The 23,009-nt window shown below is 52.5% G+C and overlaps 1 long non-coding RNA gene across 1 annotated transcript in view; it reads left to right on the top strand.

Moving 5' to 3' along the window:
• LOC148056435 (uncharacterized) overlaps positions 1–23,009 on the top strand; it is a 58,748-nt gene that overhangs the window by 8,735 nt on the left and 27,004 nt on the right. The window lies entirely within an intron of this gene.

Raw genomic sequence — 23,009 nt, forward strand, 5'->3', positions numbered from 1 at the left:
ATGCGCTTTAATTTCAGCTTGCAGCCCTCGCTGTGTAATCTAGAGGCGGGGGGAGCTTTCAGAACGCTCTCACTCAATAACTCAGCCCAGCCTACAGCACTAGTGAGGTATTTTACACTCCGCCAAGGCAGATAATTAATCATTCCTGAAGAATGAAGAAATGTTTCTGGACTTTTTTTCCCCTCCTTTTTAAAGAAAAACAGGGATTTTTGAAAACTTGATGCCCCTCTGATAGGATGGAAGAAGGGGATTGGGATGAGAAGTATGAAGGTTGGCTGGCTTTTTGGGGAAAGCAATAGTGGGCTGCGACCGGTCGGGCTGGCGGGACGGGTGGTTCTTGGTGTCCATCTGACTGCTGCTGTGATGTGTACACAAGGGGAAGGTGCTGCTGAATCCCAGGGCTGGGATGCATGGTCCCCCATCACTCCTGGCTGACAGAGGAGCCCGGAGGGCTGCTTGGTTCCCTTCATTGCTGTGTTGATGCTGATGCTCTTGGTGGCTTCCAACCTGGTTGCCCAGGGAGCATCTCTTTGACTTGCAGATGCCTTCCTTATCATTCTGGGGCTAATTGTTTAATTTTTTTTTGCAGTCATTAAATTAAGCAAGGGTGTTCTAAAAAAAAAAAGCCAACCAACCTGAAAAGAACCTTAAACATGGTGCAGAGCTCACCAGTTTGATGGGAGTGTTGCTTTTAAAACAAGCTATTCAGGAAGGTGCATCATCAAGTAAAGATTTCTTTTTACCGTTCCCTTCAGCCCCTCTTTCTTCTATTTCTAGTTGTGGTCTGGACTTCAGAGAGAAGGAAGCCGTTGCCTCCTGTCTTTTGGGAAAACTGATTGGATTGGTACTTAGGTCGTGTAGGCAGGGGAGTGTTGGGTCAGCGCACAGATACTTGCTAAAATAGTACAGTTGGGTCTTAGTGTCCCTTGTCTCCTCTTTCCATAAATCATAGCAATAGGAAAACCATCAGATGATTCTGCTGAACTGTATCTGAAGTGTATGGTCTCTAATAACAGTAAAAAAGACTTGGCTGTCAATGTTGTGTGTGTGGGCTTTTCCCCTTTTTTTAGGGAAAATAAAGGGAGTGAGGGTACCAGGCTGGACAGGCCATGGCGGACCCTGAGCACAAGGGGATGAGTATGTACATGGCTGTGGGAGCTGGCACGTGCTGCCTTGAGTAGACTGTTGCTCATGACTTTCCCCATCAGCTCCTCCTTGGGAAAGGAGCCTGGGAGATGCAATGGGTACAGGGCAGGAAAGGCAATGGTGTGACACACAGCACTGATGGCTTCACATTACTGTTTAATGTAGGTACATCTTTGACTGTTGGCTTCACAGCAAGTCTTGTTGCAATTTGTGAGTAGTACTGAAGATCCTTCTCCTTTGAGCAGTCAATTATACAGAGTACCTTAAATTGCTAATCAAAAGATATGTAGGCACAGGAAAAATATGCATGGTAGAGCAATTTCTGTAGCAAATAGTTCTGGATGGAGCTGTGAATCGGAAGACCTTGTTGCTCCAAGCCCCTGTGGATCCTATGGGCTTTTGATAATAGAGTATGTGTTAGCTCACAGTAGGCTGAATCACACTCATTTGTGTTTTTTTCTCCTGCTTTTCTGTGGCAGCTTGAGTGGGGACATGGCATTCTTCACCTCCCTTCCTCTACTACTACTGCTGCTAGGGCCACCTAGTAGAGAGATATGGCTACTTTTCAGGCTCTTACCTTGCAAAAACTGATGTGAAGCTTTATTAGCAAAAGCTGCTGAAGTGCCTTGAGTTCCAGGAGTTTTCAAGGCATGATACAGGGGGGAAAAAAGGTATCAGCTGGTGAAGGGAAGCCCCAGGCAGGCAAAGAAACCAGTATGTGCAGTTCTTCCCCACTGCTGCTCAAACGGGAGCAGGATGGAAAGGGGGACGGTGGTATTTGCCACCAGTGCTCTCAGGTTGCCCGTCTCAAGGGTTTAGAGATGTGGTGGGTCAGAGTCTTCCAGTGGACCTTGTCTTGTGTGTGTTGTCCTCTGCCTGGCAATGTGTCTTGGAGCTCACCTCAGTAACACGAGGTGATGCTGATGGCCCTCATTGAATGGATTGCTCTCAGCTTCCCAAGGCTGATCCAGAGGAGCTTACAGGCTGGAGTACATGGGCAATGAGGAAAAGTCCCCTTGGAAAAGCTACCTGCCAGGTTTTCAGCAATTTGTCTCCAGCATCGCCATCCAGCTGGGAGCTGGAAACACACGTCAGCTCTGCTGAGAGCAAGCCAGCCCTTTGTTCATGCGTCTCCTTGAAATGATATTGTGGTTTACTTAATTAAAAACACAGAGTATTATTGTGGGAATGACAATGAATTAAAAAGATTAAATCTGGGAAAAGACCTATCTGGCTATCTAATCCAGCCCATCTCTGCTGTTCTCTGAGGTATCCTTCTTCTGTACAGTTTGAGGTGCCTCAGGTGATGTGTTTGCTCCCTGTTCCCCAAGGAAATCTTTCTGTGGTCTATTAGAGAGCTGTTTGTAGAAATGAGAAGGCTGGTTTCATCTGCAGCCTGCTGCTTAATTAATCTCCCAGCTGTGTTTCCACCCAGCACTGGGTTTACTAACAAGCCTGGCCAGCCTTGGCAGAGGGCTCAGCTCCTCCTTGCTTAGACCTCACTGTTGAGCTGATGTGCCCAAGGATGATGCCCTTGGGTAATCTGAAAGTGAGGTCCTTCCTCCTCCCTTCACAGCTGCTTTTTCTGAAGCTTCATAGTAGCAGGTTCTTGGGTTGAACTGGAGAGCATTTGCTGGCAGGCCAAGCAGCTCTTCCTGCATATGCAGACAGGCTGCAGGATGCCTCTGCTCAAATTTGCATTTTGGGACATCCTGCACTAGCTTTTTGACTGACTGTTGCTTACTTCAGTCCAGAGGTTCTGGAGCCGAAAACATGGCTTTAGGCTTGGTGGCATTCTGGTGGAGCATCTGAAAACTGAGATGTGAAAATCCTCAAGACGGCCTTTCCCCAGTATGCCTGAGATGGGGAGATGCATGTTGGGAAGCTGTAAGCTAACACTGAGTTGGTCTGTTGTCTTTTTATGGCTGTCACTATGGGCTTCCTTCTCTTCCTCCCTCCCATCACCATCCCTCTGGAAACAGCTCCATCCCCAGCCGTGGGGATCTGCGTGCTGCAGTGAGCTTGGACCTCGCATAGTTGTGCTACCAGGGCTCTGCTCCCAGCAGGCTACTTTCCAGTCTGTTTTCAGAGAATGTCAGTCTGCAATATCTCAGGCTGACTGGAATGCTTTTTGGGAAAACCTGCCTCTTCCTCCTCTCTGCATCAGTATGGAAAAGTGAACTTCCAAGTGCTGAAGGTGGTGGAAATGGGAGATCAGTTCTTTCTGGGAAAGAGAAGCACCTAATTAAGTCAGGGGACAGAAACTCTGCTGTGGTGTCCCTGTTCCCCCTATAACCTAGGGTTAGATCAAATCAAATAGTCATAAGTGACTGCAAGGAGGAGGATGTTGTGTTGGCTGGGTGGATAGATGTTTTGGAGAATGATGCAAGTGCTGGTGGGAAAACACCTCATCTCCGTGTCCTGGATCAGAGCAGTGGGATGTGCAAGGGCCACTGTGGTAACAGAGCAGTGAGAAGGGTCCCACCACACACCACGAAACCACATGGCCCGGGATCTGGGGGCAGGGCTTTTGCCCACAGCTAATGCTGGGGATGTGCAAATATGAGCAGCTGCTGCTTAGGGCAAAGCTGCCCGTGGGACGTCCGGCGGTTAAGTGCTGTGACAAACACCAGCGTCACGTTTCCACTGCCCCAGGCTCCTGTTTGACCTTGGGCAAGTTGCGCTGTGTCTCTGGCTGCATCCTGGAAGGCTGCATGTTGAGGTGCGTCCTGCCAGGATGTCTGGGTGTGGGAAATGTGCCTCTCCCCATGCCAATGCTGCTGCCTGTTAATGCGTTGTTAAATACGGACTATTTGCTGTGCCTTGTCCCTGTGAGCTGTGGTAGCAGGGGGCTGGCTGCTTTGCCAGGTGGTCTTAGCAAAAATTAGGACTTTTTTTTTCTCCTTTGGAAGAGCCTTTCTTCCTGCCTGTGTCTCTTCAGTGGGTGTCTGCCTGTTGCCCCATGTTAACTGCCAAAACACAACTCATTACCCGGCTTATGAACTGAGGTTTGCACTTTGAAACCTCGCCTGGTGAATGACACCAATCCCGTGGTGGTTTTCTGCACGCTGGGGAGCGAATCTTGGCTCTGATGTAAGAAGTCAAAACCTTGGGAGCTTCCTACTGCAAATAATGTTGCTGCTTGTGCTTGACGGGTGCTCACTTGGCTGCAGGAGCAAACACGGCTTCCCCACAAAGTTGTCCAACTCCACATGCTTTAATATATATGCGATGGGCATATAAAACCGATGCAATTTCTTTCTAAAGGAGATCTCCTGGAGTTTTTGATTTACCTTCAAATGTCAGCCCTTCGGGGTGTGTTCCAGTCGCTGGCAATCGATTGTCCTGGCAGCCTGTCGCTGCAGAAATGTCACTTTTTTAAAAACAAATCCTAAAGTTGAGGTTATTGTTTATTCCCATGGCTCCAGGAGCTGAGGATTTAAGAAGAGCTGCTAGTTTTCGACAACCTTCTATTAGTCATGGGAACTGGCAGTTCTGAAATTAATATTTGCAGACCTTCCCCTCCCTACCCCTGCTCTTGTTAATGCAAAGAAAACTCTCACCTCCAGCCTGACTTCCAAGTACGTGATTGAGAACATGTGAATCCACAATGACTGAACTGTGAGTGACCTTCGGGGAGTAAGGGGGTTAATCAAAGCTGGGCTCTTCCCCACACTTCAGTTGCTAAAGCTCCTGCGTTTCCTCCTGATGGCTGATAAGGAGGGATTGAATTTATGAAAGAGATGAAGATGTTTGGATAAGCTACAGGACCAAAGCAAGCCTGCCTGACAAGTCAGGGCCTGAAGGAAGCCCATGGAGTTGGAGGGGGTTTGTTGGGTTTATTTTTTCCCAGGCCCCTTCCCCCAGCTGGGATTGTGTCTGTGGGGATCCATCCGGAGATGCGGCTCTGCGGCTGCTGCTCTGCAGTTGCAAACCCTGGGTACCCTGGCTGGAGCGATGTTCTCTGACTTTTAGCTTGGTCCTAGGCTCTGCAGGGCATGGCCAGGCTGTCTGGCAGCTCGCAAAGCCTCGGCCCAGCCTCGCTGCTCTCCTGTCAGGGCTGTGTACAGTAAATGGCATCTGTTGTGCCAGCAAAGCCGGTGTCACTGCTAAATGTGCTGCTCCTATAGCAGAGGTGCCGCTGTGCTGGTGTGATGGGGACTCATGCCATGAGATCCAGGGAATTTCTATGGGACATGGGCACACAGTGGCCTCGCAGAAATGCATCCTGGCTCTTCCTCACCCCCAGCTGTGAGAGGCGCGGGGCTTTGAAGACATGCTTGGCCAGCTTGGTGCTGTCCCGTTGGCTACAGGCAGCCCCTGGGCAGAGAGCACTGGTACATCTGTGCCTTTCTTTCCATACCCAGGTTCTAAAACAAAAATATGGGTTCATGTTATTGAGCACAGCATTTAGTTATTTCCCTGTTCTTCTTTTGTTGTGCCAGAAAGGCCAACACCTGTGTCTCGGAGATCATTATCTCTGTGTGTATTTTTAGACGTGCCTTATTGATGCTGAAAGAAGGTGAATCATCTTTGGGAAAGGGAGCTGCTTCTCTTCCAAATGTGTTTTGGAAAACAGACCTGAGCTTCAGGGGGAAGGGAAGGAAAGGAGCAGTGGGGAATGACCCATCATGGGAACGCAGCATCTCTCCGGCTGCCTGCTGGGTATCGTGGGGAGGACAGCCTGTTCCCCGTGGTTCTTTGCTGGGACATGGTGGTTTGTCATGGGACACTGAGCAGCCTCATTCCTGCAGTGGGAAAGGTGACAGCTCTAAGGGTTTTCCCAAAGTTGAAACCTGCGATTCCCCTCCCCAGTCCTGGAGAGGTGGCCGGTACGATGGTAGACCCAGGAGAGGATGGTGTGGAGTGCAGCAGCACCTTCATGTCGTGGCTCTGTGTCTGGGCTCCCATCTGCGGTGCTGCATGCCGGAGGCTGGGCAGGGTCTGCTGAGCCCCTCCTGTAGCCTTGCCCATGGTCACATTGCCTTGGTTGTCCTCCTGGAGCCACCCGAAGAGGAAGTCTCCACTTGGGTGCAGAGCCATGGAGTGATGAAGCCACGGGCTGTCCTCCCCTGGGGGGGCTTGGCTTTTTGCTGCTCTCTGGGCTGCCCTTCTTCCTCCCGAAAGGCACTGCTAAAGCTGGAGACCCTGGATGCTGCTGCCTGTGATCCCCAACAAGGCAGCTCTGTGAGTGGCCATGAAGGCTTTTTGCCTTCGGGAGGCTTGCAGGTGGGGTGGGGAAGGTTAAACCTTTGGAGCTCTAGGCATGATTATTGCCCCCTTCTTTGATATTCCCCCACCTCTGCAGGAAAAGAAAGTAATTTGGGTTGATGTCTCTATTAAAAAGCTGCAGCAGTGAAGTGGTTGGTTGTGCTGAGAGGGGAATGCCCACAGGTAATTTATCTTGACATTTATAGAAAGCATAAGGGTTTACTCATTCATAAAATGAAGGAACAGGGTGTTTTTCTGCATTGGCTGAGCTCTGGAGCTGCTCGAACATTATTGTAGCCGATCGTAATCGTTTCCGGACGTGCCCCAATATGCCTACGGGGGGTTGCATGGGAACAGTAACAATGTGGGACAGGAGAGCAAACCTGTTGGACAGGAACGGGCCCGAGTGGAGCTAACAAATCCTCTTCCTCCCTGGCTTTTCTGAATGGCGGGCGAGAGCCAAGGGGAGGACCTGCTGGCAGCTGGCACCTGGGAGCTGGTGTGCACTGGGCTCTTGCCTAGTTTTAACTGAAGGGAGTCCTCGTGCTGGGGCTCTCTGTGCTCTGTAGCTCTGAGGAATGGTGAGGAATGCTTTGTTTTCAGAACAAGCTGTTTTTTGAAAATTATTTTTGTTGCTTGTTGTTCAAGCACAGATAGAGAAAGCTGCTCTGTGCAGGGTCTGGCTCCAGCCTTGGAGCAGAGAGAGGGACTAGATGCATCTCAAGATTTCACCCTGTGCCAAAATTTGTTTGGGGAAGGTCTGTAGCTTCCCTTGAGCTCAGACCTGCCTGCTGTGTGGACAGTGAACCTGCGTGTGTGGCTGGATTCTGTGGGAGCACCCAGGCTGGCGCTGTCGGTGCTTTGGAGAGGTGCAGGGGTTTTGTGTGCAAATGCACTGGCTTGCAGAGCTTTCCTCTTCCCCACAGCACACCCACAGGCTGCTCTTGGCAAGCCTTATTTAGCAGGTCAGAAGATTGTGGAGGTGCTCTAGCCCATCTGTCTTTGCTGTTGAGATGCTCATATCTCTTGGCAGAGAACCAGGTATGTTAGGTTATTATAAAGTCTGTGGTGATATTCTGGCTTTTTATGGCTGACCTTATGGCACCGGACTACTGAACAGCCATGGTATTGGAAGTGTTATCATTAATCTCCCTGTAATCCAACTTGCTAACGAGCCCCAGTCTCCCTCTTGCTAAACTAGCAATTGTGGCAAAACCATCCATGAAGGATCAGCAGGTGGGATGCACTGGAGAAGACCTGTAGGTCTTGCTTTGGAGAGCAGGGGCGTTTGAGTTCCCAGGCTCCAGTCCTCGGGGGCTGGAGCTGGCCCTTAGGCAACCATCCCTAGGACATAAAGCAGTGGGCTACGACAGGGAGAGCCAGATGTTCCCTGAAGAATCCTCCTGGTCTTTCTCAAGGCTATAGGATGTTAAACAAATATCCCAAGCTGCAGTACCTGTGACTTGTGTCTCAGCTGAAAGGAGAGCCCAGTGCTGCATTGCCTGACCTGTGCTGCTGCAGCAGGGAGATGCTGAGGACTGTGCAGCTTAGGGCCTTGGCTGCCTGGCTCCCAAAACTGTATTCTTGGCTCTAAATGGGTTTTTCCCTCTCTGATTGCTGCCAAAAATAAGTGCCCAACTTGAGACTGATTTGTAGTGTCGGGCATCTGGTGGTTATTGATCTATGGTAGCCACTAGCCTGGAAATTGTAGAGCTTGGGGAAATGTAGTAACACTCCTTGAAGAAGAAGCTGAGGGAGCAGCTTTAGCTGCAGGACAGCTGTGTTTCAGCCAAGCACTGCTGGCAGCTCACAGCTGGAGCGGACAAAACTGATCACCCAGACCCCCCTGTGAACCAGAGGAGAGCGGACTCTCCTGTGCTTTGCTGGCCAGGCGCTGCTGGCATGCCCGGTGTTTGATAAACAGTGGGAGTAACGAGGAGAAACCTGCCTGGAGTTGTCTTAAGGTGATAAAATTCCTGTGCTGCTTGAGTGCGCTGATCAGTGTGGCTTTATGTGAGATGACGCTGGGTTTGGCTCTGGGTCTCTCCCTCCCCTCTGCGTGTCCCCTCTGAGCACCCTGGCAGCTCTCTGGCCATGCACCCCATCTGCCTTCAGCGCCGTTGGGATGCCACGTGGGAGATGGCTCCCCGAGCCACCTTTCTGTCCCCCCAGGGTGGGTGAAGAACAGGAGTGAAGGGGCTGGGTGGTGTGAGTGGGGCTGGCTTGGCCCCCTGCACCCGTCCTCTGCACCCGGCCGGGTTTTCCTCCTGTCTCTTGGGAGCGGCCGAGCTGCCGTTTTGGCAACAGCATCTCGTGGGGAATGACGTGCCCGAGTGTTTGAGCAGGTGAGCCCGAGCAAGGCGTGGGCTGTGACTCAGATGCACCCGGCTGCTGCCGGCACCGTGCCAAGGCCACCCGGGGGTGCTCCCGGGCTGGGGGGATGTGATGGGGTCCTGAGCCAGGTGTGGGGTATGGTGCCTCTCATTGCATGGCTTTTTAGGAGCTTGGGTTAATCTAAATCTAGATTGAATGAAATGCTTCATCACTGGCTTCGTTTGAGGTGGGTGAGTCACCCGTTGAGTCACGCTGTTCCCATGCCAGGTTGGGGACTGGAGAGGGGACACTGCCTGTGCTCAGATGTGACTGAGCTGCACGGTCCAGAGCTCTCCTGACGCTGCTCTCATGCTGATCTCCTTCCCGGTGCGCTCCTAGCGCTGATATCAGCGCTGACTGGAAATGTGGTCTCTGCCCCTGCTCCTTTTTTACCTTTGATCTAATTTTTTTTGGGCAGTGACTTGGCTAGCAATAAATCCGAGCCCCAAAGCCTTGGTGCAGACCCTGCCTGCAGCTCCGCGGTGGCTGCTCTCACCCCGTCGCTGGGACTTTCCCTGTTTGATGCTTTTTACGAAGTCATAGCTTGTGGACTCGCTGCAGTGTCTGAGCGTATCGGCTTGTGTCGGGTGTCAGGGATGTGCCAGGGATGCTCAAAGCCTCAATCCCAGCTCGGAGTAAAATCTCAAACAGTAAAAAAAAAAAATAAATAAAAAAATTTGGCCTTAACCCCCCCAAATCTCAAGGTGCTGAAGCTCCTTCGCTGCAGGCTGGCAGGAGGACCCCCCGTGGAGCGGGACCCAACTGCGCAGCCTGGGTGGGTTTGCCCCCCCTGTGCCACTGTCCCCCGTGGGGGCCCCTTTCTGCTGGGTGAATGCAGGGATGAAGGACCCCTCACCCCGAGACCCCCGTCCCACGGGCTGTCCCCAGGGCCCCGAGTGGGTGACATCCGCGTGGATGCCCCGGGCCGAGGGTGGCGGCGGGGGTCGCTCCCCGCCGGGGTCACCCCGCGGTCCCCGCCGCGCTCCGTGGGGCCGGGGGAGGGGGGGGGGGCGAGGCCATGACATCACCGCCGCTGCTGCCCATTGGCTGCCCCGCTGGTGATGTCATCGCCGCCCCTGCTTTATTTACCGCCCATCCCTTTCTTTTTCTGCCCCGCCGGGATGTGGCGTTGCCATGGACACGCGATGCGCGGTCCCTGCCCACGGCCACGCGTCCGCGCACAACGGGGCGGGCTGGAGGATGAACGTGGATTTCACTTTTTAAGGCAGCGTGGGATAACTTGTGTGGGATGAGTTATGACCCTTAAGAGAGCTTACTCACTTTAATTAAAACAAAGGCCCGGTGCGCTGACACCCAGCGCGGGACGGGAGGGCTGCTCCTCTGGAAACTGTAACTCTGGGCCGACACCTTAAGCAGCCTTTGGGCAGATCGGTGGGAGCAGCCCTTCCGATGCTCTGTGTCTTTAGGGAGTCAAAAAAAGCTGCATTTGTCTCATTTAGCAAGACTTAATCTTTCACCAGCCCAGAAATAATACTTAAGGACGTGGCTGCTGTCTTGCTTGAAGGAGAAAGTTAAAAAGAAACTTTAAAACGTTACAAAAGAAACACTTAAAATATAGTCCGGAGGCTTCAAGGGTGAGGTGGTTGGAAATGTCTGTTTGAAAAGTGAGTTAAAAGCAGCTGGTCCCTCTGAAGCGGCGCTCCAGGGGCAGGGGCTGCGCTGCTGCCCTCCTCCAGCCCACGGTCACCATCCCACTGTCATCCGCTGCTGGCTGCACGCTATTTCCAAGGACAAAACAAAGCCCTTTACCCCAGAGTTCAACTTTGACCTTGCTGTGGCAGGATTAAAATCTCATGAAGATGGACAACTCGACTGCAAAGAGTTAATTCCCCCTCTCCCTTCTCCTCCCCTCTGTTTTTTACTCCTTTTCTTTCCAACTGGCCTGGTTTGCTGCTGGGAAATTGGGAAAGCAAACAAAATAGACCTCGGCCTTGTGGGTGCTGCTGCCTGGAGGATGACGCAGGCAACCCAGCACCGCTGCAGCCTGGGGATGGGTGCGCACTCAGGGCTTTATCTTCTCCCTCTTTACATCTGTAGCTCCATGCTTTGCTGTCAGGGTTCGCTTCTTGGTTTTGGAGCATCTCTCATGAGGCCGGTTGTAGGGAGCCCCACGGGCTGCAGAGGGGCTGTTTGTGAGCGCAGGGATGAAGGGCTGTGAATCCCATGGCTAGCTGGCATTGCCAGCCGGTGGCACTGAGCCCACTTTTGCCCGTGTGCGGGGGGACCTGGCAGTGCTCCGAAAAGGGCTGCACCCCCAGCACTGACTGCTTAACCAGGGGCACCTCTCTGCCTGCCCTGGCTCTGTTTCCATCTCCTGATTGCAGCTGCTGCTCGTTTCTCGTAGCAGGAGGGAGGTTTTACACATGAGGAGGCAGAGGATAGCGGGGTGGGGGCCCCCGTCCTGCTGCCAGTTGCAGGGAGTGCTGTGGAAGCACCATTAATGCTCACTTTCTCAGGTTAAAGAGGTTTTTCCCTAATATAATCTAAAAAAAGTTTGTCCTTTTATTATAATTTGTCCTCAAATCTGGGTTTAGAAACGGTTTTGGTGAAAAAGCTGAGTTTTGCAAGAGTTAGGGTTGCTTTGTCTTTTAATGAAAAAAAACCACCTCTGAAAATTTAAAGGGACTTTAGTGGTAGCTTTGTATGCATCCTCTGGTCTCCTTTCAAACTAAAACTTTGTTCACAGTTTCCTTGGCTAATTTCCAGCCGAGCGCTGGTGCAGCTTGTCGAGTCGGGGTACCGATGAAATGCTAACGTCCTGGTGAGCTCAGACTTCTCTGTATTGCAGCTCCCATTTCTGCTCCAGCTGCCCACTGCATTGCTGCTGGGACCCACGGAGGGAGGAAGGTTGGTGCAGAGGATGCTTTGAACACATTTGCAAAGAAGCTGAGCGCCGGCCGGCTTTGGAGAGAAAGATGTCTTCTCACTCTAGGCAAAGCAACACATAGTCAGATTTTTAAATGGAGTTTTAAGAGGCTGAAATAAGTGAAAGCCTGCTTTGATCTCCTAAAATCTTGTCTGTGCTATGAGGCAGCCACCTGTTAGCTAATAGATGGGGGGGGGGGGGGGAAAAGTACCTTTGCTGCTGGTGTGGTCTTAGCCTTAGCGGGAAGCTGAGGGTGCAGCTTTGCTTCTCGCGAGCCCTGGCTGCTGGCAGTACCCTCTTTTGCCACCCAGGCAAACGCATTTTTCATTTATTATATAATGGCTGAGCGTGACTGACATAGCTGGTCAGGAGCCGGAGCAAATCTTTAACCAAAAGCCTCCTCCAAGCTCCCTGAAAGGGAGGGCGATGCAGCTGAACAGCTTCCCATCTCTTTGCCAAACTTGGGCTGGTCCCTGCCAAGAAGCAGCGACACGGGGGCTTGGGAGAGCGGGTGGGTGGCGGTGGGCGCCCGGGATGCTGTTTGCAGGGCTTGGGCGTAAGTTAAAGCAGATGTGTGATCTCCAGGCAGGCCGAGAGCATCACTGGAGCCGCTCAGACTGGGCGTCTCGGAGGATGCTGTGAAGTTGGGGCCAGATGTACTTAGGCGCCTAACTCCTATTGAAGTCAGTGGGATCTGGGCTTTGGAAGCAGAGGCTGTGCCAGACCGTGGACTGAAAGGCTCCTGACCCATTTAAGGCCAAGCTGAGGATTATTGTTTGCCTACAAGCAGGCTGCCAGGAGCTGTTTCGGACGCGGCGCCTGTGCCGCTCCTCATGGGTGCTGCTGGGAGCCTGTGGCATGGAGGGGCCTCTTGTTTGTGGTACCCAGGCCAAGAGCATCAGTGTGTCCCGCTGGGCTCTGAGAGCTGCTGAAACCATCCCTGAGATTTAAGTAGGGCAGGCAGAGGGAGTATTTTACTCGCTGTTTGTACCACTGGGAAAGCAAGGCTTGTGCAAACCTGTATTCACCGGTGGTTGCACTGGAGCTGCACATTGTGGTGCAGTGCCCTTGGGGACCCCCTCACCCGTGTTTTTTTTTTTTGCTTTCTTGCAATGAATGTGGAGGATGCTCAGGGACAGAGGGGGATGGCTCCAGCACTTCCATCTTGTGCGCTTCCTTCATCTCCCACCCTGGCCTGGTGCCCCAGCTCGTCCTCCCTGATGCAATGTGGAGGATGCTCGGAGGAGGAGCTGTTTCATGGGAAGGGGAAGATTTGAGTCCTGTCGTATCATGGCTGGCGCATTTCGGAGCACATGGCTTTTGGGGGAAGGGTAACCACTGGGTGCCAGCATGGGTGTGGAGGGTGTTGAGATGGTGCAACTGACCCCGGGGAAACCAGAGGTCGTGGAAATATAGGCAGTGAGGGCAGCGAGAGCCCAGGGATTTCCTGCAGGCATTGCTCCTGCAGCTGGGCAGGGAGGTGGGTGCAGGGGTGAAGCTGCCTCCAGCCCCTGGGTGAGCGGTGGCAGACCTGCGGGCAGGGTCAGGAGGGGTACCCTGGGGCAGCCCTTGCTTCGGTGGGGGATGCGGAGCCTGGGTTTTGGGCACTCAGCATCAGGAGCTTCTGGGAGCATCCCCAAGAGCAAGGGGAGATGGGCAGAGCTGGCTCTTAGAGAAGGATGCGGAGAGCATCTCCACTGCAGACGAATCCAAATTATCAGGAGCAAAACTCCACTGCAGACAGGAGTAATTGTGGTGTAAATCAGCTCTGTCCTGCCTTTGGATTTCAATAGCCTTTAAAATTTTTTTAATAAACCCTGTGCTATCCTCCGGAGGACTGGAGAGGGTGAAGGGGGAGGACAAACCTCCTGGTTTTCAGCCCGGTATTACTAAGCAACCGTGTCCTGAAATTCACAGCCCAATGGAGAGAACTTTGTTTACCAGGAAGAAAACACTTGAAAAGGGGAATCTTTGGCGGAAGCATGACGGGATTAACGCTAGGGTTTCTTTAGGCAGTTTTGTTGTTTTTCAGGGCCTGACCTTAGTGCTCTGATTCGCTTTTGCCAAGTGACTCTTTCCCTGCCTAATTTAGAGTGCGGTATTGTGCTGGGGTGGGAAGGGGGAGGCGGGAGAGCCAGGTTTGGCAGCGCAAATAGGAGCCTGAGATTATCTGGTTTAGAGCATAGGGAGTCGGTCATTAGATGCTGTGCTTGTGAAAATCCTGCTGTAATTAATTTTCTCCTGAATTAATTAGTGGAATTGTGAAGGGAGACTGGGCCAGGAAGGTGCGGGGGAAGCTTTTGGGGTGATATGTAGGTTGTTGGCAGAGCAGGAATTAAATCGCCTTCCTCCCTCTTCCCGGGCTGCTCGGTAGAGCTGCTCTCGCCTCTCAGCCATGGCCGGTGCATGGGCAAGGGTGCGAAGTCCTGTGTGCAGCATGTCCATAGTGGAACCATCCTGAGTGCCAATTCGGGGCATTACCCCATTTTTTATGTGTGCTGCTGGCACAACCAGCATTGGAGGGGGATGGATAGGGTAGACAGCTCTTTGGGACTGGTGTGGTGAGGCTGAGCAGTGCTGGGCTGTGTGAGGGACCGTCATCTCCAGGTGCTGCCCACGATGCCCCCAGCCTGGTCCCTTTCCCAGCCCACGATGTGCTCCTCATCAAGTTGGCCAAAGGGACCAAACGCAGAGGAGAAAATTCAGTCTCTTGGCTTCTGGCCCCAGCAGAGGAGAGGGTTTGGGAGACATTGGTTTGTTCTCAGCTTTGCTGTGTCTTTGCTGTGTAACGTGGGTGGAATTGCTGCCTCAACTCTGCTCAGAAACAGGGAAGCAGTTAGTGATGCCACGAGCCTTCAGTGCATCATCGCTTGCATGTGAGAGGATGTAGGAATGGGGGGGCTGTGTCTTGGGGTCTCTGCGCTCAGCAGAAAGGCCTCCAGCATCATCCCTAGCTTGGCTTTCTGCATCCAACCCTCCACTGGTGTCAAGCAGCAGAAATTCCTGTGCTAGTGGGTGTGCACTGGTTTATACACTGGCTGGCATCTGTAGGTGCAAGAAGGTGAAACTCCCTGTGCAGGGCAATCCTTCCCTTTGTCTCCGCTAGCTGCCAGGCAGGTGGGCCAAAACACACACAGGGAGGGGAGGATGGAGGAAATTTCTGTTGGCTTTGGCAGGGCTGTGCCTGCAGCATCCATGCTGGTTCCGGGGGTGTGCATCATCCTCTGGGAGCAAACCTGCTTGTGCCGAGCCGGGGCGAAGGCCCTGCCTGCCCCGTGGCCCCCGGCTCGGGCCGCTTTGCGGTCAGTGATGGCTAATCCTTCCTTCCCCGCTCAGGGCTGGCGGAGGCGGGTGGGAGGGGAGGGCAGGCTGATGAGCATGGGAATCTGGAAGGCTATTCAGTGGTAATTATCAGCCTCAATACTGAGCGAGGGGGGAGAAGCGGAGGAGCTGGGAGAGAGGGGAAGACCCATGGGGAAAAGCAGCATGGGGAGGAGATTCCTCCCCCCCCCCCCATCGACATGGAAAGGGAGCAGGCCGGGGGCAAGGGGAGGGATGGAAGGGGTGACATCTTCAGGCAAATCCTCCCCCCCCATGCTGAGGATGAGGTGGATGGTATGGCTCTGTTTGCTGTCTCCTGCAAGTGCCATGCTGGCCAGCTGTGCCACGGGGGATGCAAGGTGTCAGGGACCCCCAGCCAGCTCCTGACAAGCTGGTCATTGTGTTTGTTTAACCCCAATTAGTCCTGAGTGCTGTTGCCTCTGCAGGCAGTGGTACCTCCTGGGGGCACAGGCTGAAGGGGGGTGGGGCAGAGACCTTGCCAGCAGCTGGTGGGACCTGGGCAAGGAGCTCCTGAAGGCTCCTGGGGTGACATTTCCAATGTGCTGATTTGAAAATGGGTTTGGCATATCCAGACCCACAGCTGAAAGTGGGGTTGGGGTGTCTACATTTGCAAGGCACCCTATATCTCCGTATCAGCCATGCCCACAGACCTCAGAGGTCTGGTGGCACAGGAACAAGAAGAAATCAGACAGTGATCTGCAGGTCCTTCAGTCCATTTGGGAACCCTGCCTTGAGGGGGTTTAACACTGGCTTTTCCAGTTCGGGATACTTTTGAAGTAGGTACTAATGATGCTGGATCCAATGTCTTGTGTGAGGAATGATCTGTGGTGCTGGAAATGGAGACTGCACTGCTGTTTGCTCCGTGAGCTCTCTGCTTATCACCTGGCAAAGGGTTTGCTCTCCTAGCCTAGTTTCACCTTCCCAAATGACTATCAAATGTCTCTTCCCCTTAAATTTCAGCAGAGCTTTTATTTATCAGAGGTTGGGTATATCCTTCCTGCCAGATTACCAGTAGAAGGTACACTTCAAGGTTTAATCCCAGCTCTAACAAGCTGTGGCACATCATTTGGCTCTGGCATTATCCTTCACAGCATCCAGACTTGATTGCCGCTATGGGGACCAGAGCTGGTTTCTCCAGCAGTTTTCACCCCGTGCAGACCAGGTCTGACAGTACCCCATGTGCCCTCGCGGGTCCCCACTCCCCTCCCTTTTTGCCCCAAATCTGGGAGACTTGCAACGCTGCATTGAGCAGGGGCTCAGGTTGCGCTTCCCAGGGCTGGGCTGCCACCGAGCCTCTGTTCTCCAGTGGTCCCGGTCCTCGTGGCCTCGCCGCCCCATCCCACCGCAGGTGCGCTGCTCTCGGCATTGCCGGGAAAGCAGGACCTGCTTCTCTCCCTGCTGCTGCGTCTTTGGGGCTACAATGCTGAGGGTAATAAAACCCCTGAGGTCCCTCTGCCCCGCTCTGAATGGGAGCTTTGTCTCCGCAAAGAAATGACTTGAAACTGATCTGGGGAAAGGCGATTGTTATCTGAAGGCTCCTGAACTGTTTGGATCCTGACTTTGTTAGAGATCTTGTAATTTAAACTTCAACCTGCTTATTAGAAATTTGAGATAATAGTTTAATAATAAAAAGCAGATTTTTTTTCTTGGTTCCTGTGTTCCTGTCCTCTTCTTTCTCTCAGCTGCTGCAGATATTTAATCGTCTGATACACCCCCCCCCCGCCTTTGCTTTTATTTTTTTAAATAGTGGGATAAAATGGTGAGATGTTTCTTTTTGAGGTCTGCCAAGGAAAGATCACGCAGGCCTGTCCCTGCAGTCCCTGTGCGTGCATTTTAGAGCCTGCCCACAGAGAGCTGAAAGGAGCTGGAGAGAACGCCAGCTTGTGAGTTGTCCTCAGTTTGTGTGGCTCCCCTCCCTGCAATGGCCTGGAAGTCCCTCCAGGTGAAGGGGGTCCCCTTCCCCACGGGGGTCCCCTCCAAGGAATGCCCTGGGCCCGCTGGCTGCTCGGTGCCTGTGCTCAGCGCACTGCCCTGCCCCGCTGGCTGCAGCCCTGCGGGGGCGGTGAGGTGGGATTTGGGAGCTCTTCCTAAGAATGGTCCTCATCCAAATTCCCCCATCTGGGCAGCAGCTCCCTGGCCCAGAAAGCACCCGGAGGAAACGTGTTTGGACATGTGCGGGGTGTATTAGCATTCCTGCTGCTGTCCCCCTCTCCCTCCCCGCACTGGTGGTGGCCGCTCGCCATGGGGCTGGAAGGTGTCAATCCAGAGCCCCCGCTGGGTCTGGGATCGGGACTGGGGTGCTGTCGGGAGAGGCTGGCGTCCCATGGGCCTCCCCTGGAGCTTGTGCGTGACGTGGGTGGGCAGCAGCCGTGGTTGTTCAGCAACAGGCGGGTACGCTCTGTCCTGGTTCCCTGCTGCTTGCCCCGATTAATGGATTCCGTAGTGCAGGCAGGGCTCGGGGCTGGGAGCGCGGTGCCAGAGCCTGTGCCTGGCCGCATTGAAGCGGCTCCCGGGGCGCAGGAATGCGGAGGGCTGGGTGGGAGCACTGTGTGGGTGACCGCAGTGGTGTGGGACTGGCCATGGCAGAAGCCACCCCAGCAGACCCACGTTGCTGTACATACTCGGGTACCTTCAGTTCATCCCCATGGCTGCTCCCAGTAGAGGAGCACATTTTTTTTGCTTCTGTGCCTGCCTCTTGTGGGAGTAAATACTAGCTGAGCTGGGTGGCTCTGGGCGAGATGCTATGGCTCTGTCACATTTTGGAGGTGGCTGCCAGGCAGTTACTTGCCCACATGTGGCTTGGACCCCTGCTGCCACCACATGCTCACATGCTGCTGTGTTGTGGTGCTTGTATCACTGGGTTTAGCTGGGGTGTTGTGCTCAGAAATTGGAGGGGTGGGTTGGGATGTAAGACAGGGCTGCAGGGGTTGGAAGCCTGCTGCTACCCAGGTTGTATTTTGTCTCTGCTCACTGCTGAGTGCCTCAGGCTGTGAGGATGCTCTCGGTGGTCCTGATGGGGAGTGAGGAGACCCACAGGGGCATCCTGGGGTCTTGCCACCATTGCGGCGTAACCCTCTCTGGTTGTGCATGGTGCAGAGAAAATGCTGTTACGGATGGGCAGGATGCGACAGTCCCACCTGGAGCAAAAGGCTGGGACTCAGGTGTGAGGAATCTGGCGATTTTACTTTTACAGAGGCTGTTGGATGCTGATGGCTCCCATGGCTGTCGCTGGCTAAGAGGCATTAAAGGGAGACAGCTCAGCTGGAGCCATGATTTGGCAAACTTTCTGTTTAATGGCTGTAGTCAGGCTCATTTGAAGGCAAAGGATCAAACTCACAAAGTTACCTACGTGCAGTCATGTTTGTGAGCTCTGGACTTGCTCAGGCACTTGGATGGTGGCACTGCAGCCCTGGGCTTCTTTCCAGGGTGGGCAAGGGGACGTGCTCCCCCTCTGCACCCCTGTGCTGGCGATGGGCAGCCTGGGGAGAAGTGGAGGTGTATTTGGGGCTGTAGGTGCTCCTCAGCGATTTCCTGCTGGGCCCAGGTTACGTTGGTTCATATTGGCTCCTGCTCTGGATGCCGCTTCCATGACATCATTTGGCTCTTGAAGAGTGGAGGAGGTGAGACACTTCTGAGCTATTATCTAGTGCAAATAGCCCATGGTAAATAGACTCAGCGAAGTATTGACACTGAGACTGTTTCTCTTCCTAATTTCCTGCTCTCAGTGAGTTTGCCCAGTAGCCAAAAATAGGGTGGGGACACATGACCCAAAGCTTTCAATCCCAACCTCAAACCAAGACTTCAAATTTCAAGTCAGGGCATATAGCTCCTGTCATCCAGGTAATTGTATTAACAGTTAATGACATAACTTCCACCTGGGATCTTGGCCCGGGACTAATTTTGGGAAATGAGTCTCTGTTTAGTTTGTTTGTATTAGCTGGGGATCTTCCTCATGGACCAGTGCTCTGATGTTCTCACCATTGTGCTGCCAAACTGGTGGTCCCTGCCCTGAATGGAGCTAATTTCCCTGGAACTGAAATAGCCCTAAAGAGACATTAAAATTGGCACCCGTTGACATGCCCAGTGGTTGCCTCCTCCCCAGATGGCACCCAGGATGGATGCATTTCCAAGGTGAGGGAGGGATGAACACAATCCTTCAGGGCTGAGGCACCTGAACTGTGATAACCAGCAATTTTCCCATTGGAAGAGCGCCGTGTATGCTCCCTGTCCCCTGCCCAACCTCTCTGTCCCGTGGAGCAGGCGCTGCCTTGCTCTCCTCCCGCAGCACCCTCCTTGCCGGCCATGCATGAGGCGAGACCCGGCTCAATGCGGGGGCTCTGGCTGCGTCCCGGGGCACAGCAGATACTCTGCACTCTCGGGCTGGCAAACTTTAACTAACAGAGCCCGTTTTTTATTAACCCGCGTTTCCTTCTGGTTCCACTATTACCTCTGCAGAAAAGAATCTGACCCCTTGCTCTCAGCATCACCTTCACTCTTTCTTTTTTTTTTTTTTTTTGTTTTTTCCTCCCTGCTGTTGCTTTGTGGTTTGGGTGAAACTCTGCAAAACCCTTCTGAGGCTCCCTGTGCCAGCCAAACGATCCCTCGGCTGTGTCACTGCTCCCTCCTGCCTTTGTGCAAAACTCCTGAGAGCGCTTTCAGGCTGGCACAGCAGTGGAGTTAAGCTCGTCATAGGTCCCTCTTAATTAAATTTGAAAACTGCTTGGATAAGAGGGCTTTCTGAACGAGTCAGGTGCTGGGCCATGGGCCTGAACGACTGCCACAGACTAGCACTACCACCCACAGTCCTGATCCCCATGACATGTGTACAGATTATGGAGAAATCCCTCAGCAATGAGGCTGCTTTAACTCCTTCGTGCTCTGGGGCTTTTGCATGGAGCTCTGAGCTGTCCCTGGAGCCTGGCCCGGGCAAAGGGACATGCTGGCATCCCTGTGCTGCCTTCCCGGGGGCTGGATCAGCAAACGGTGTCAGTAGCGGTGGCACAGACAGTACCTCCATCCCCCAGTGCTGGGGTGGAGGTGTGTTGCAGACCTTGCTGGGTATGTGCAACCTGTCTGGGGGAAGTGCCATCTAAATATTTTCTTTGGATGCGGCACATAACGAAAGTAGGAATATCTCCCAGGCTGCGGCTGCGTGGCCAGCAATGAAAGAGGGAGGCTTAGGATCACTCTTTTGCCAAGAAGGGGTGAGTGAAGGGGTGGAAGTAGACAGAGTCCCATGGGGAAAGCTCTGTGAAATGCAGTGGGCTGATTTGCTTTCTTCTGGGAAATGCTGTGCTTGCTTCATCCCAGCCTGACTGGGTCCGGCTTCCCAGGGAGTCGTGCCTACCCAGCCTGCAGAACAGGGCCATGCTCCCTGGTAAATACAATATAAATAAATAGGCCAGATCTGTGCTTTAATCCACTCTGCTCAAAGCGGACCTGGCTCCTGCCAGCTCCGAGATGTGTTTTATATTGCAACTTTGAGCTCTCTGGAGTACCCACTCCTGCACCCACCTGCATTAGGCATCTTACTCGTTGCTGTGTATATCCAGTGTGGAGCTGACCATGCAATTGCTGGAGGCCTTGGGGTTTCTTAAAAAAGCAAAAACTTTTTCCATCTCCACTTGGAGGAAAAAAAATCCTCAAACTCGAGCAAGACAGTCCTGGTCCTTTAGGCACCTGAATTCTGCCTGGGAGGTTTAATAGGGAGGTTTTGCCAAATGGGTGTTCAGCGGTGTTGAAGCTATACCCTGCTTCTGTTCCTAAGGTATTCCCTCCATATGCATGCTGGTTTCCAAAACTCAGCGCTTCCCTGGGATGGGTGAGAGCTGGAAAAAGCCAGGCAGGGCTGCTCATACACAGGGCGATGCGTGACTTTGCTAGCAGTGGCAATGGCTTCACCTTTTATCACAGCTCCCAGTTCTTGACTAGTGCTTTGGTCTAATGGCAGCAGGCGTTTGAAGCAGGAGGGAGAGGTGGTTTAGGAGGGATATTAAAAAGCAATAATGCAGCTTGTTGAAGTATATTGAAGCCTCCTTCCAGCCTGGAGTTTTGCTGGAGTCAGGGTTTTTTTGTCTCCTATTAAATCACACGTTCCCAAGGAGCCTTTGAGCCTGGCGCACTGGGCACGTTTCAGAGCCGGGCCAAAACCAACAACTATCTCCAGTTTCAGGAAATTTGAAGCTGTGGTTAACAGTGTCTTCTTGAGGACTGACAGATGACACAGGTGGCTTAGCGTGCAGCCAACGTTAACCCTGCGTGTCGATGGCATTAATCATCTCGACAGGTTGCGGTGTGGCAAATTGCTCAAGGTGGGTCTCCTGGTTGGGAGGTCAGGGGTTCAGGTCTTGGAGGAGGTTTGCATGAGCATGGGCTTGCAGCTGGCCCTGCTAATGGATGAACTTGCCGCGTTGGATCGACATGACCCATGGTACTCTGTTTCTTAGCGTGGCTCACTGTTGTTATTTCCCCAGGCGGTGGGGAAATCACTCTATTGCTTCCTGCAAAGAAATGGAGGTAGAAATTTTTTATAGGCTGTTACTAGGTCTTTACCATTAAGTAAGGGCTGAGGGAATACTTTATTTGCTGAAAAGTTGACTTTCACATTTTCTGCAACTATTCTGATCAAATGTATTGAAAACTCGGGGCTCCAGATGCCCCCTTGGAGGCAGTCCTGCGTCTGTCCCCCCTCATTCTGACCCCAGCTCCTCTTTTTTTCAAGCTCTGGTGGTTTTGGGTTCACAAGGAGAACAGGGAATTGTCTCAGCTCAGTGAGCAAGCCAACAGCCAACAATTTTCCAAGTCCTGTTGGTAAATACGGGGATCTGCCAGCCCGAGGGGGTGTTCGGCATCTCTGCATGACTGGAAAATCCCAGTCTTTCTTATTCTAGGGGAATGGGGATCACAAGCTCGCGGGAGCTACTGCGCAAATGCCTGCAGTAGGGAGGAAGGATATGTTTTATCAAAGTAAGTCCCTGCTGTTTGAGTTCCTGGTTAGGAGCTTGATATCTAAAAACCAACACCGGGAAGTAAACAATGACTCTGGTTTTATTTTAGTCCTCTTTTTTTTCTTTCTTCTCTTATTTAAACTATTAATTACTTCAAGAGTAGTTGAAACCAGAAGTCCCAACAGATGTAGTGATTTGTTTGTTGGGGAGCCTCTGCTGCCGGTCCCTTCCTGTAATCCTGTAAAAGCCGAGAAGAGAAGGAAATATTTTTCTAAGGCAGCTGAAATGAGTCCTCCTTTGGCTGTTCACTGTAATAATACTAGGTGTGAAAAAACCCCTGGTATTTATGAGCAGATGTGATTCAGGAATAATAGAGACCTGAGAACCTGTCATAAGATCATGTGCATCAAAGAATCATCTGCCAGATATGGCAATTGTGCATATCAAGCTACATACCTGAAACTGATGCTATTTTTATGGTGTTGTCTGGTGGCAGTGGGACTTATGGTCACTGAGCAAGTCCAAAGTGTCCCCAAAAGGGGACCTGGCTGCTTTAGAGGAACTTCACCAGGAAAGAAACTGAGTCGACGGGAACCACCACTTACTGCTGCCTGCAACTTTGAGGAAATTTATATAGCTGTTGAGCTGTGCAGAGAAAACAAATATCACCCCCATCAGCTGCCTTCAAAGGAGAAGCTTCCTACCGCTCGGTTTTGCCAACTGCTGAGCAGTAAACACGGCACCCACATACCTGTGGGCTGCGACAGCGTGGTGAGAGCCTGGAGAAAATGCACTCTTTGCACAGGTCCGCAGGAGGGACCTGGAGGAGGACGGTGATGTGCAGCACCAGGCAGCAATCGCGTGCAGAGCCACCCTGGGCCAGCATCCCTGGATCTCTAGGCTGCAAATTATCAAGATCAAAGGATTTGTATTCCTTAGCCGGTACTGATAGAAAGCTACTGAAATGTGGTTACCTGGTCTGTCTTCATTTTACATTGGCTAATGGCTGACCAGGGGCTTGAAAAGTTTACTATTGCTTTTACAAAAGCCTTTCCTTGCTGCTTGTCTTCCTTTCTGCGGTTTTCCTCCTGTGCTTTCTCCCC

This window comes from Nipponia nippon, unplaced genomic scaffold (genome assembly GCF_047370975.1).
Source record: "Nipponia nippon isolate SJK-2023a ecotype South Korea unplaced genomic scaffold, ASM4737097v1 scaffold_14, whole genome shotgun sequence".
NCBI classification, from domain to species: domain Eukaryota; kingdom Metazoa; phylum Chordata; class Aves; order Pelecaniformes; family Threskiornithidae; genus Nipponia; species Nipponia nippon.